Source organism: Haliotis rufescens, unplaced genomic scaffold, assembly GCF_023055435.1.
Source record: "Haliotis rufescens isolate VD_foot unplaced genomic scaffold, xgHalRufe1.0.p SCAF_8, whole genome shotgun sequence".
NCBI classification, from domain to species: domain Eukaryota; kingdom Metazoa; phylum Mollusca; class Gastropoda; order Lepetellida; family Haliotidae; genus Haliotis; species Haliotis rufescens.
In genome coordinates, this window is record NW_025964372.1 from 22736330 (window position 1) to 22752617 (window position 16288).

Here is a 16288-nt window from a genome sequence, read left to right on the forward strand (position 1 = left end):
AACATAGGTCGCACGCATGCGCAACTTTTCCCTTGGTTCTACCCAGTCAGCCATCAATCGTGTCTCGTGTAATTTTAAGTGCAAACGATATCCGACATCGAAGTCCAATGTTTCAACATCGCCGCGTTTGTGCGACATGTGTAGCTAGTTTATACCCGTCGGGGTATCGTTGTCCAGCTACACTGTCATCTGTAGCAAGTTATACCCGTCGGGGTATCTGTTGTCTGGCGTCAGACTACAGCCGACTGAAGGCGTATCTCAATTCTGTCACACACCCTTAGTTAGCTTACCCATCGGGGTAAAGCAGTACCGTTCTATTTTGTCAATAAACAGGGTGCAACCGGCTCTACGAGAATCCCCAATCAACCCAAAAACAATAAATATTTTATTTTATCAATTTGCCTTATGTTGTCTTGTCCGAATCTGAGGAAATAAAGATGTCATTATGTTTTCCCCATGTCTGTTAAACACGTACTGTAAATCTTGAAATTAACGTGAGCGTGAATTAAATGCGAAAAATGTGAGTTGTCTGCTCGCATTATTAAACATCAAATTTATATCAACAATAAGATATTTTTGATAGCAGAAATACCAACTTAGACATACGCTGAAAACAAACAATTATGTATTCCACACCACTGTTTAACAAGTATATAAACAATGTCATTCAAACACTCATTACATCCTGAGAATTGTCACTGCTGGGGTCAAGACAAGAGCTCTAGTCACTTATGTCATCACTGACAGACACAGACAGACGCCACCCACGCAACACGGTGTCTTTGTTCTTTGCGACTGTGTCAAAGGTCGACACGAGCCAGCGCACATGTATTGTTCTAGCGGAAGTACTCTACTCAGCGCTAATAAGCGGTGCTATTTGGTGTGTGATTGGATTAATGTAAGGATGGATTAAGGTGAGGATTCTCCTGTAAACCTGACATAGTACATTTTCTTTAGATAGAAATGAACTGACGCTTGAGGGGAGGGGGGTGTTGCATTCATATTGAGTCGCATTTTTGGCTAGGGGCCAGTGGTCGCTAAAGGATTGAAGTTAATTTTGCTCACGTGAGGCAGTGTCTTCATCAGCTGATGAACGTCAACAAATACAACTTCAATCCTTATATTGACAGATTCATAAATCATAACAAAACAATCCATTAAACATCGAACTTTAATTATTGAAAGCGAACTATATCAACGAGGAGGGTCGTGACGTTGTGACGTCACCCGTCCCAAACATTCCATTTGGAGTGACATCCCTTAGTTTCACAAATGGCAGAAAATGGCGGCTACCACAGTGTCATTCGCTTGAAATACAAGTTGCACCCAGTAAAGTTAGTGTTGGAAAGAAATCCATATCCGGCTCATGCTGAAAATGTTCTGTGAACTTTTGGTGTGTGTTTGAGTCATACTACGGCTGGCGATGACGGGGATTACCTCTTGAGGCGGCGCGGTTGGATTTCCCGTGGAACGATAGTGTGGAGCTCAGTGATTTCTTTTGGTAAGTCGAGCATTCTCTGTTATAGTTTCGAAAAGGACGCTTCATTTCGGTGATCTGTCTGACTTCAAAGCCTGCATCATTCGTAGCCTAAATGGATGTCGCTCTCAGTTATTTTTAATGTTATTTTTAGACATTGAGGAATTCCGCTAAAATAGTTCTGTATGTCTCAGCGCGGTTGACAATGTAACGACGTGACATACTGACGTTCATCGGGAAATGAACGACAGTCAGCTTGGTAGTGTCGAGGCGAGGTCAACGCTACTGTCAATATATTCTTTTGGAGACACATTAATTTCACTATTCACAGTATTTCTTTGGCTGAAAATGATCAGGAAGCAATATAGGGCCCATACACTAAAAGAGGTTTTAATCCCTTGGTACTCATACAGTTAAATACCCAAGAACATCATTTTTATTTTACTTTTCTGGACACAGGTTTAAGAGATAAATCAATTTTACAATTAATTTTAATTATTTTGATTGATTAAGGACTTCAGAACAAGGTTTTGGTATATTTGAAAATATACATTGAGCTTTATAATGAGGTTGGTTGGTTTTGTGAGTGTTATTAATAGGATGATATACACCAGTGATGTCCAGGTGTAAGCTGTTAACCAATCAGCAGGTGTCTAGATGAGGGAAGATATGTGGGAGGGGAGGGATTACAGTATGCAGTGCATACCTTGCCACAGGAAGCTGACTCAGCAATTCTTAGATGCATAGGGGATGTATATGTAGTAGTTATTTTTCATCAGATATATTGACTTGGATGCAAAAAAAGAAATGCTGTGTGAAGTCTATTCCGATAAGTAATACAACCAAAGTTCAGATTGTCCATTTCCGATTTTCTTCACTCAATCACTAAATTATGTGTCAAACAAGGAAACCACTGCAATGTTTGAGAATCATTAAAATCCTTAACGTGTGGAAGTTGAGCGTGCCACATTTCGCCAGCCTTCAGATGTCGGGGAGGTCATTTATGTACCTGTTTTTGTTCTATTCAGATTCACACGAAGTGTTGATCTTGCAATCAACTTTTATCATAACTGAAAAGAAACATCTATTTGCGAGAAGTAAATAATTATAATTAGTAAATATGAATTTTCTTGTCAATTATTTGTACAAAATGTATTGTAAGTGAACTATGATGACTGTTGCTTTCCGTATTAAGCTCTCAAAACCACCCTGAACATACACTGATTGTGACTGATCCGATTTGTGTATGTGTTATGGAGGCATCTAACTGGCTGCATCAAGATCTGATGACCCTCCATAGAAGACATGGCAGGTGAACATTCTGATCCGCTTTCTAACAGAGCCTTCTTGAAAATGACATCTGGAGAAGCATCTCTGTTTTCTTTCCCCTAAAACGAACCTAAACAGGCAGTTTTGAATGGAGAATAACAGACAAACTTGCTATGTTGTGGACATTAATCACCCTGTCGTTTCTGTGAGCCATGCAATACCCCAAAAGGAACTTATTGTGAATTTTCTTTGTTGAAGATCACTCACTAACTCACTCGCTCCATGCAAATACCCATTGGCCATCCACTCGCTCAAACCACTGAATAACACAGTTTCTTAAGAACAAAATTCATTTGATTTTCCACTTTCAGAGATTTTTGCATTTTAGAAGCTCTCAAGCAATCTGTAAGGTTTAGCAGCATTATGCCTACGTGCTGAAAATCATCAACTATTGCTTTCTGAGTTCCGAGTGAAGAAGTACGTGTCATGACATACAAGACCAAGTAATTGCCATGTTGGCAAGTCCATGGATATCAGGCAGGACAGCTTGGTGATCGCTTGAAACAGTGCCAGTGTGACAGTTTTTTCTCTTCCTATGCTGGGTGGTCGGGTTGCCTAAGTGGTTAAAGCGTTCACTCATCACGCCTAAGACCCTGGTTCGATTCCTGACATGGGTACAATATGTGAAGCCCATTTGTAGTGTCCTCCCGCCGTGATATTGCTGGAATATTGCTAAAAGCGGCGTTATAACAATGCTCGCTCGCTCTTCCTGTGTTAATTCACTTGAGTTGACTGATGATTCCTGCCACAAAAATTAGATGTATTCTTCCGTTGTTAAAGAAATATTTTGTTGATTTTAGTTTTAGCTATTCATTTTCAATTAAAACCAGACATGTTTTTTATTCCTTGGTTCATAGATGTATTTGTGACAAATCCTGGTTAGAAGGCAATGCTAATAATTTTTTTATCAAGGTAACGGGTCTTAAGACTTTGTTTATAATTCCACTATGTTTGGAAATGATGTCATTCGACTGGAAATGGATTTAGATCCTCAATATGACAGCCAAAGACTAGATACTTTAAACTGTATATCCCCAAACTGAAGGTAATGCATGGCGCAGTACTGATTCCGCTTCTGTTTTTACAAATATTTGCAAACACTTTTCTAGTTTGATGCATATTTTTGTCACAGTGTTCCACATATTTTATTTGAGGCCATTTTGATGACATCACACAGCTTATGTCATAGATGCCAAAGGCAAGAACAATACATGATTTACAATTAGCTTCAGGTTTTTAAACCACAATGTAGTACCTTTGTTTTTACATACTTTGATAATGATACATCATTAAACAAAGTTAGAATACTGTGATGTCATTATTCGAGGAATGTTGCAGCACTACTCATTTACTTTTGAGGTCAGGATAATACAAAACCTGTTGTATAATGAGAGTTAATGCACGTTTTGTTTGATATACAGTGCCCTCTCTTTGATTTGACTTTAGTCTATGATTCTCGTCTGTATCACTTTGTTTGGCGATGTTTGTTAAGGGAGAGTTAATCTGATATTCCTTTTAATTTATTGTCTAATTGCGACATAAGCATTATTTCCATTTTTCCCCAATATGTCATGTATTTATTCTGAACTTGTCACAGTGTTCCTTGTTATTGTGTTATGTTTCTTTAGCCATCAAGTCATCAACCAATCAGTGTTGGGTTCAGATTCCACTGGACAGTATTTCAGGTTCAGATATTGATAATGGATCATGATTATATTTATTTCTGATGCTTGTTGTTCAATTACTGACAGATCAATCCTGTAATGTCGGCCATGATAGATGGTTTCTAGGGGCAGGTTGTCGCTGCCCAACTGGCCCTCCCATTGATTAAGCAATTACACTTGATGTTTATGGAACTGAAGGTCCTCAGAGAACCATTAGTGGGTGGTAAGGAGCATCGAGGCCACCATGTTGAACTTTGGGGAGTTTTTCATGGTAATAATTGGTTTGGATAGGTTGAGACTTTTGAGAAACATTAAACATGTATAGAAGTGTGGTTGTGGTGACATGGTCCTCAAGCCTGGGGATGGGGGCTTGCAGGGTGATTATGTTGCTGCTTTTAGCTCACCTAACTGCAAGTATAGTGAACTTACGACGTGGCATGTTGTCTGTTGTGGTGCTTTGTGTGTGTCTGTGTGCGTCTGGTCTGTGCGCATATATTGAAATGCATACCTCAATATATTGCATGTGTACTTTCATCTGTAATTTCTTATGAACCTGAATATCAATCATATCATATTTGACAGCTTTGTAGTCTTCCTCCATTTTGTTGGATGGTGCAATGAATGGTCACATCGCAGGCGAAATGGACACTTTATATACAGGAAGCTTGTCATGAATAGTTTTGTTTTTTCACAGGAATTAATTGCTAATTTCTGAATTTGATACTTTCAGTTCAGCTTGTCACTTTCGTAAACTTTGTCAACAAGATGAAAATATGCATGATTTGGAAAAATGTAATATATACTGGTCTTTTCCAAATATATTTAGAGACATATTCTTCAGTATTTCAAATTGTGGTATACTGGTATTTACTACACCCCTCCAGTTAATTATGACTGTGTTATGGGTGGTTTCAGCAGACAGTAGGGGAAGTGAGGACCAGTTGTTTTTCCTATTGCTATGTAGGGCGGTGGGGTAGCCTAGTGACAAATGCATTAGTCATCACGCCAAAAGGCATGGGTTCGATTCCCTACATGGGTACAATGTGTGAAGCCCATTTCTGGTGTTCCCCGCTGTGATATTGCTGGAATATTTGTTAAAAGTAGTGTAAAACCATACTCACTCACTCCTACTGACATGTTTATGTTTGTGGTTATGATTCAGTGAAGACTGAAGAGGATTCAATTAGGGGAGGCTTTATCTTTGAACTTGATGATGTACTTAAAAGACACTTATGCCATAAACTTGCCTGGAAATTCGGATGTATGCATGGTACTTTATGCTGATTCCAGTGTAGACAAGCACATAGTCTATGAATCTTTTATTGACAATACAGTTCTCTCCTCTAAATGTTTTACCTGATTCTGATTTGATAGAATACTGCTGGCTAGGCTTGCCTGTTTATACCGGGGTAATCTAAATTGGTTTTGATTCCAGTCATAGTCAGGGATAACTCCAGTGCACTATATAGGTAGCCTGTGTCTTAGTGTAATGGTTGTCGTAAATCTGGTAAAGTATGAGAGTTATGTAGACAGTTGTAGCACAACGTGGTTAGGTTAAATGGGGTTTAAATATTTTGCTGTGTGTGTATGCGGGTGTGTACTAGTCTGGACTATTGCTTTTTTATAGTACTAGTCCACTGAGATACTATGCCGCAGTTTTAACATTTATACCCCACTCAGATACAGTTTGCTGACTTCGGGCTAACCAGTCGTTTTATTCGGCCAGGGAGTTGAACCACAAATCTTCTGCTTTCCAGGCAGATGCTCTATCCACTAATCCATAGAGACGGTCCAGTAAGATTGGTGGCAGATGCTCTATCCACTAGACCATAGAGACGGTCCAGTAAGATTGGTGTCAGATCCACTAGACCATAGAAACAGTCCTGTAAGATTGGTGTCAGATGCTCTATCCACAAGACCATCGAGACGGTCCAGTAAGAATCCGTGAAGATCCAGGGTTGAATTGGCCTTCAGCAACCCATGCTTGCCGTAAATGGCGACTATGCTTGTCGTAAGAGGCGACTTACGGGATCGGGTGATCAGGCTTGCTGACTTGGTTGATGCTCATGTTGTCAATCACTGGATGGTCTGGTTCAGACTCGATTACTTACAGACCGCCGTCATATAGCTGGAATATTGCTGAGTGCAGCGTTAAACAACAAACAAGCAACAACAAACTTGTGGCAGATGTTCTGTACACTAAACCATAGTGGCGGTTCAGTAAGATTGGTGGCATATCCACTGGACCATAGAGATAGTCCAGTAAGATTGGTGGCAGATCCACTAGACCGGAGAGGCGGTCCAGTAAGATTGGTGGCAGTTGTCTGTACACTAGACCATAGAGGCGGTCCAGTAAGACTGGTGGATGATTGTGTTGAATTGTGGAGAAGTATTTGTACTAATCTCATTATCCTACTTCTTGAAGTAGAACCGACTCAAATCACCAATACAGAACCACAAGAATAAAATGGGCGCCTTGCCTTGATGACATCTCTACGTGACTTCATCTGTACAGTACATTATCTTTGGCATGTGGTCAGATTGCTCGAGAATTGTGTAACCATATGGGGAATTGAACCTGGATCTTTGGCATGACAATCGAACGTTTTAACCACTAGGCTACCCCTCATGACACAGTGTGAGTATTCATGACTTTGGCATAAATCAATGTTCACTCACTCAATTATGGCCCAGAAATTAGTTTATAATTCCTGAAATAACGCCACCACTATTAGAAGCATCCCGGAAGATTGGTGGTGCAAGCAGCGCCGTTAGACTAATGTTAAGTGTCTAAAAATATATAATTTTGATAGAAACAAGCAACTTAAATTGCAAAGGAGCTTCAATGAGATTCAGAACCTCAGCCAGTGGAAAATATAGACTTTCTTCATTTAGGTTAATTGTATAACAGTAAGAGTGGGCGAAAGGGAAAATAATATTATTCAGTGACTGTGAGACAGGATAGCAATGCTGTGTGTGAGAAGAGAGGTGGCTGAATGATTGATAACAGAGATGACTTTCCCATATAACCCACTCTGACTTTTACATACAACCAGGCCCACTTTTACATACAACTGGCAGTTGAGTGCTGTATGTGTCAGTTATGATGCATGTATGGTCAATTCATTAGTAATTTATTGTTGTGGTTGTGGGAATGTTGATGATGGTGGCAGTAACGATGGAGTTTGTGTGTTTGGGGTCAGATGAACCAAGAAAATGCTTTTGTGTAATTTGAGTTCTGTGTGTGAAAGTTTGGTTTGGCAGACGTGATGATTGTTGTTGGTCGACATCAACAAATGATGGATTGTTGAGTAGTTTGTGCAAGGTGTTGAGCAGTTATACTGCTTTAGGCCAGAGCCATATGCCCATCTGTTCTTCACTGTCGGGATCCTGGGAATCAGTCATTAAAAGGTGAGGTGAGGTGAAATGGGGTTTAACGTCGCATCCAAGATTATTGCAATTATATAGATGCTCTACCACTGGACCACAGAGGCAGTCCAGTCATTAAAGGAGTTTTACTCGAAAAAAAATGGAAAATACAGTGACAATGCTTCAGACCTTTGTGAGGGTTCCCTCGCAGAATAGGTGGCCAGTATCCCATGATTGTCATTACATGGATCACCCCTTGAAGGTCCAGGTTAGAATCAGTCTTCAGCAACCCATGCTTGTCTCACCCCGTGAAGATCCAGGTTAGAATCAATCTTCAGCAACCCATGCTTGTCTAACCCCATGAAGATTAAGGTTAGAATCAATCTTCAGCAACCCATGCTTGTCTAACCCCGTGAAGATCCAGGTTAGAATCAATCTTCAGCAACCCATGCTTGTCTCACCCCGTGAAGACCCAGGTTAGAATCAGTCTTCAGCAACCAATTGCTTGTCTCACCCCATGAAGACAAAGGTTGGAATCAGTCTTCAGCAACCCATGCTTGTCTAACCCCGTGAAGATCCAGGTTAGAATCAATCTTCATCAACCCATGCTTGTCTAACCCCGTGAAGATCCAGGTTAGAATCAATCTTCAGCAACCCATGCTTGTCTAACCCCGTGAAGATCCAGGTTAGAATCAATCTTCAGCAACCCATGCTTGTCTCACCCTGTGAAGATCCAGGTTAGAATCAATCTTCATCAACCCATGCTTGTCTAACCCCGTGAAGACAAAGGTTGGAATCAGTCTTCAGCAACCCATGCTTGTCTAACCCCGTGAAGATCCAGGTTGGAATCAATCTTCAGCAACCCATGCTTGTCTAACCCCGTGAAGATCCAGGTTAGAATCAATCTTCAGCAACCCATGCTTGTCTCACCCTGTGAAGATCCAGGTTAGAATCAGTCTTCAGCAACCCATGCTTGTCTCACCCAATGAAGATCCAGGCTAGAATCAGTCTTCAGCAACCCATGCTTGTCTCACCCCGTGAAGACCCAGGTTAGAATCAGTCTTCAGCAACCCATGCTTGTCTAACCCCGTGAAGATCCAAGCTAGAAATGGTTTTCAGCACCATGCCAACCGTAAGAGGCGACTAACAGGATCGTTTAGTCAGGCTCATCATATTCCAATTGCATAGTTTGATGCTCATGATGTCATTCACTGGATTGTCTGGTCTTGATTATTTCAGACCACCATCATATAGTTGGAATATTGCAAAGTGTGGTGTTAAATATATGTATTTTTTCATATTTTTTTATTATATTAAAATGACAATGAGTATTTTATAGAATAACTAACTTGATATGAAGATTTACGAATGATGTACCTATCATGAATGAACGCTGTAAGTTCCTTGCCAAAGGCTAACACCATTCAATCACTCAGGACAGATATCTATAATTCCTTATTGCGCGTTGCTTATTCTATATATTACTCCTTGCCAATTTAAGATAGAAAAATGAAGAAAAATGTGTGAATTGTCAACCCCACAGAGAAACTTCACTGAAGTCAACCTGTTGTTCAAATCAGGGGTCCGGAAAATTTAAAATCCCAATCGGACATTTGCATTTAGGCCACGCCCCCTCCAAATAGCGTATTTTAGGGAGACTTTTCACACACATTACAAGTTTACGTATTCATAATATGATGAATTATGAATTGTTTCTATTTAAAATGTTTAATTCACCGGACAATTAATAACAAATAATATCATTTTAGATTTACATGGAAAACATACGTTTGTTTCTGTTATAATAACGATCTGTTAACGTAGTGAACGGTCTAATTAATATTCATGAGTTATATTCATGAGTCTGCTCAAGTGTACGCGTTGTAACATTTGGATCGAGACTATTATCCCATATTTGGTTATCACGTGACCTCACGGGAAATGTTTTTTTTAAACTAAAGATTTTTTTAAAAACAAGACGGATAATTTAATCACAAATACTAAAATATCGTTGATAGCAATAGTTATTTGAATACTTTTTTTCATCTGTACTTATTTATTGACCATAAAAAAATTGGATATCGATCGTCCGAGAAAGCAAAATGGCGGTCAATCAAGATTCAATATACGACTAGCTACTGAAAACAATAAAATCTGCAAATCCTCATTGTATGTCAACCAAGTGAAAGTCGTTAGCCACGACTTACAAAATGATCGTCTAGACTTTGAGGGTTTGGCAGATCCGCTCGACTGATCTGCATCGGTTGACTGGCTGTCGTCACGCTTTCGCTTCTTGTCTGAGGTTACGTATCGTAGCATTGTGAGGATAATGAGGTACATCGATGATGCAAGGTATTAATGTACAGTTGTAAACACCTTTCACTCAAATTAACAAGATGTTCTCAATAATTAATCCTCGATTAATCAGTGTCAACTCAGTTTATTGCCTATTACAGTGATTGACCGATTGGACTATCATGTAGGTACGATGTATTTACAGCAATCAAAACAAACAAAGCTTGTCAGTGTAGTTAATCTTCATTGTGTTACAACTGCAGACAGAAACTGCTCAGTCCTAACTGTTGATCATGTCCGGTCAAAATTTAAGAATGTCCGGACAATACTTTTTAAAATGTCCGGTAAGCAATATTTTAAAACGGACATTTGAGATTCCCAATCGGACATGTCCGGCGCATATGACGGTTTCCGGACCCCTGGTTCAAATTGTGTGATACTTTACCACAGCGAATCAAAAGAGAGAAGTGTGGATCCTGTCATCAACCCCTTTCTAGGCTGGTGAGATACAGGTGTTGGTCCATGTTGACAAAAAACTAGAAATTTATTTGGTGTGGCCTAATTGCTGAATGCAAAAAAATGCTGCAAAAGTCATTTTCTCATATTTCCTACTCTTCACAAAGTGAATATATAATAGAAATTAACAATGCTGTGGAACACATGTTTACTTACCAGTGCCAAGGTGGTATTAAGTACTGATAACTGAAGCTTTATGATAAAGGAGACTATTACAGTTGCTCTTAATTATTCACATATACCGGTACTTACATTCAGCCAAGTGGTAAATGAAGGAGAATAGGATTACAGATAGCCAATCTCCTGCAGCAAACAAAGTAACTGTTATGTATTGATAGGTGTTTAGAGAGTGCCAGAACCACTGCAAACTGTGTTGTGGGTGGAGTAGATGACGCTGTGGCAGCATTGCATTTCTGAGTGGAATTCTGCTTTTTACTTTGCCATATTTTATGTCAGTAATGATCAATATTATCCTTCATCATAAGATTTAGCTTTCTGATTGGCCGGCTGCCATTGTGACTGTAGTGGCATTGTGACCTGTACTGACATTGTGACCTGTACTGACATTGTGACCTGTAGCGACATTGTGACTATGGTGGCATTGTGACCTGTAGTGACATTGTGACTATGGTGGCATTGTGACCTGTAGTGACATTGTGACTATAGTGGCATTGTGACCTGTAGTGACATTGTGACTATAGTGGCATTATGACCTGTACTGACATTGTGACCTGTAGCGACATTGTGACTATGGTGGCATTGTGACCTGTAGTGACATTGTGACTATAGTGGCATTGTGACCTGTAGTGACATTGTGACCTGTAGCGACATCTTACGTCTGTTACATGTCTTATTTGGAGATAATGATTTTGTATTGTGTGTATCAGGTGTTGTTTGTGTAAAGTTGTAAGGTGTAAATATAAAAATAGAAAGTCAAGTTTTCATGAAAAAGGGTAAGGATGTCCTGACCCACCAGTAGCACCCTCACTCACACAATTTGCACAAAAAATGGTGGGGTGAGGTGAAATGGGTTTAACATAGCGTTCAAGATTGTTGCATTCATTCTGTGACATGCATGTGTGTGTGTGTGTGTCTGTGTCTGTGTCTGTGTCTGTGTGTCTGTCTGTCTGTCTGTCTGTCTGTCTGTGCTAATGCCAAATTATAGTGCTAGCCCACTGAGATACCATGCTGCAGTTTAACATGAATACCCCCCTCACATACAGTATACTGACTAAGAGCTGACCAGTCCTTGTTTTCCTCTCTTAATGCTGAGTGCCAGGCAGGGTAACAACAAGTACCATCTTTTAACATACCCCGACCTTCCACTCTCCGGGCAGACGCTCTGCCACTAGACCACAGAGGCGGTCTTGCATTAAAAAGCGAGTGCATGTTAGATGCCCAGTGTTTTCTGGGGAAGTTTTCACCACTGTGATGTTGTTCTTAGTATTTGTGGGGGCATGGGTGGCCCAGTCGTCTAAGGCGCAGCAATTCGCTGTGCAGAGTTGCGTCCCTTGGGCATGCCAGAAACCTATGTTTGTGGGTTCGAATCCTGGTTCGCCCCGATTATGTTTCTAGGTTTGTCAGCACCATACCCGTGCTCGTGGGTTTCACCGAAGTGGTAAACGTCTCAGACCTGCATCACTTCAGGCTTTCCTCCCACATTAAGCTGACACGCCGCGATATGACTGGAATACTGTTAAAAGCGGCGTTAAACCCAAATCACTCACTCTTAGTATTTGTTCTACCTTCTTGTACAATGTTGATAATTGAGTATTATTGAGGGCTGTTAAGATCCACATGTTGTGGATTTCACCTAAATTGGAAAATGTCTCAGACCTGCATCCATTTGAGCTTTTCCCCATCACTAATCTGACATGCTGGGATAATGTCAAAATACTGTGTTCAGCAGCATAAACATAAATTACAAATGACCCATGGATTTATTCAAATTTGAAGTGGAAAACTGAGTTGTTTTGTGAATCAATTAACTGCTGTGAATCATTGATGTCCCCAGACTATTGGCTTTTCAACTAGAATGTTGCTTTTTTGTTTCTCGTCAATCTTCCAAACAGACTCGTTGCCACAATGACTGCAAGCTTGAAGTGTTTGTATTTACACATGCTACATTTGATGCCAAGTAAAACTCAATATTATGTCTCACAAAGACAGACAGGTGAAATCTACTTAAAAAAACCATTGGCTGCAAATCTGAACTGGCATTGAACTTTTTATATGGAACAAAATGCAATGTTAGCTCACCTGGCTTTGTTCAAAAGTCAGTCTGCTACTTTAGCCACTTGTCCAAGGCAGAGGCTAGTTTAATCATGTGTTTTATTTTCGAGTAAGTTCAACTCAAAGTAGCCAAGATATGAACATTCAAAGCTCTCAAACATGTAGACTGAGAAATATGTGATATTTATTCATGCAATTGGCATGATCTGTGTGTAGGAAAAGACAAAGGAATTCTTGGTGAGCTACAGGACTTTATTGCGGAATCTCCAGTGACTCTTCAATATTTGGGGGCAGTTGGGTAGCCTAGTGGTTAAAGCGTTCGCTCGTCACACTGAAGACCCGGGTTCGATTCCCGACATGGGTACAATGTGTGAAGCCCAATTCTTGTGGTCCCCCGCCATGATATTGCTGGAATATTGCTAAAAGCACCGTAATACCACACTCACTCGCCCACTCTTCAATATTTGAATCAGTTTGAGAACATGGGTGGTTATGATGAGTAAAGGCACTAAATTTGTTGAACTGTGTTGTGATCCCAATTTGATTCACAATTTACAAATGTCATGCAATTCCCTATTTTGACTTGTTCCATTTTTATATGTGTTTCTTTAGGTGAACACTAGATTTTCACGTGTGTTTGTGATGGTGACACCGGTAGGTCAGGATAAGCTCACCTTTTCGCGAACACAATGGTCCACTTGCACAGACCAATCTTAGTTACAATTGATCTTAGGTGCCTACAACCAACGTTACAAGCACCATACAATTGTCCTTTTCCACTTGCATAAACCGATCTTAGCGCCATTGTAAGATGGCTTGGACTTAGAGCAAAATCTTCAACGGTGGAGGTACGAATGTCTTAATCTCAACTCCTGTTTACAGTTGTCTGCAAACGCGCATAGCTTGCTACAATTAGTGGAACCAGTTACGACACACAGCACATACCTCCCTCCATCGCACCTTACAGTTTTAAAAAAGGTCCCAATTATTTGAAGGAAACAATTACAAGAATGATTGCATATATTTTAGGTGATTTAGGAATTGTGGGTTTAATATTGCAACTAGAGAAATACCTACTCATGTTTTATCAAAAGTATATTAATACATTCATAAATGTGGTTCTAGATTTAGTGACATAATTATTATGATAAACCAAAGTAATATGTCCTAATAACATAACACTTAAAATGTTTGATCTTCGTCTATTTGGGGTAGCATTTAGTAAAATCCTAAGTATATCCTTCATGTTTTCTTTTTGCTGGTGCTATAACAAAAGATATTATGACTAACTTTTCAAAACACAGAAAGATGGGGGATTTCAAGAATGCACAGATGGGAAATAAGAATAATATATAATATTTTGAGAAAGCAGTTGTTTAATATATATATTTGCCTATTTTATAAAAACTGGTAAATGTTTTAACCATTTGTCACTCTTCCCACTCAATTTTAGATTTAAATATGTGTGATTTTGCACTTCAAAATGGACAGTTTTTGCTATTGACTCGATAGTTATGTGGTTCACTATCGCAATTAACAATATTTCTGACATTAATCTGTGGTGCATTCTCTGTGTTGTTGAAGTGTCGATTCAAATCACACATTTTAACCAAAAAAACTATAGGCAATGTTTGAATGTAAAGCAGATTATTTATGTGAAACAAACCCTATCTTGCTCACCATTTTTCAAGTTTATTCAGGAACTACACAACCTTTGGTTACTTACGATTCGTCCGGACTAATTGTAAGTTTCGGTTGTAGCTTACAGTGATCTTAGCCTGCAATCGCTTTGTGCAAGAGGATGGCAATTGTAGCTGAAGCCTAAGATCGCGATCTTAAAGATTTACAATAACTGTGGCTCTGAGATTGTTCTGTGCAAGTGGACCCTGGTATTGTTCCTATTTGATAGTGATTCATGGACACATACTTTAAAGTCCGGAATCGTACATTGGAATATTTAAGTAGAGATTTCTCATGACTATGGAAATGTTTTTTATCGCTTTATTTTATGTTGTGCTCAGCTGATCTGCAACCTTGGTTTCTGTTGGTTTTCCTTTAGGATGACACGCTTTGATATAATTGAAATACAGGTCAAAGCAATGTGTAACTCACTTACTCTCTCTCCAACCAGTTGAGCTCTCTCCCTTTCAGATGTGTATTTAATCACATGCACCAATGTTTCCTGAAGGAAACATGTAAGTCAGTGGCTTGTTAATTGCTTCTTCAATGCAGAAATCGATCATCACAGAGTGAGAGTCATTACCGTTGACACCCAACATGAAACTTACAAATAAACAAACCTTTCTTTCAGCAAGTACCAAAAACATCTGTGATTTAAAGTCATTATGCAAAACACGTTGAGATGCTTCAAAGGCAGGAATGTTCTGATGGAGAAACTTTATATGCCACAAATATGTGAACTCCACCTGATGGACTTTTAGTGCCAAAATTTCATTGGGTTAAAAAAAAGGATTGGTATAAAGCGTGCTAGAAATGGTGGAGAAGGTAGAAGCATTGTTAAAGTCACTGCGCTAAGATGATCGTAGCTCCATACGTTAACATAGAATTGCAATGATCGTAGGGTTAAGATCGGTTTGGGGAATGAGCGCAAGGAAAACCTGCTGTACTTAAAGGGTGGGGATTGATGGGAAGGGTTGGGGTCGAGGTGAAGGGGGAGTAGGGCTGGGACGGGTAACTTGGGTACCCAGGTCGGGTGGGTACTGAGTAGGACCCGGGTACCCACAGGACTACCCGGACCCGTGGTTAGTCACGTGATATATTGTTTAATGACAAAATTTAACTCTATGGTTACACTACAAGTCACTAATTTCTTTTTGACTATGCACCCATTCATTCTGATTTTTCATATGGTTGAATAAAGATATAACCTTATTCAACTTCAGTGTATGTGTGACCAGATTGTTTAAAACGTGTATCTAAATACAGTTTTCCAGGGCTATGCTAAAAATGTTCCCAATCGGACATTTTGAAACATCTCCTAAGATCTAGAGTGGGTACCCGGGTAGGATCGGGTAATAGGGGGGTGGGTACCCGAGTAGTAAATTTGGACTCGTCCCAGCCCTAAGGGGGAGCTTGAAATATGTTGACATTTTGATCACATTGTTGTAGTAACATGGGGCTTTTATGTTGGTAATGATAGCAGAGAGTGATTGGTAGGTGGTAAGGGTTGGGTCAGGGTGATATGGGAGGAGTTTACTGTCTCTGAAGTATCTTGACATATTGATCACATTGTTGTAGTAACATGGGGCTTTTATGTTGGTAATGATAGCAGAGAGTGGTTGGTGGGTGGGGATGGTTGCAATACCAGTTACCATATTAATGATTGAACAGATTGTGCTTGAATAAGTTGCAAGCATAGTTACTCTGAATTCATTAGACTGAGACA

The 16288-nt window shown here is 39.7% G+C and overlaps 1 protein-coding gene across 1 annotated transcript in view; it reads left to right on the forward strand.

Annotated features, from left to right (window-relative positions):
* The window catches only part of LOC124139320 (neuronal calcium sensor 1), a 129233-nt gene that overhangs the window by 98254 nt on the left and 14691 nt on the right, over window positions 1-16288 (forward strand). The window lies entirely within an intron of this gene.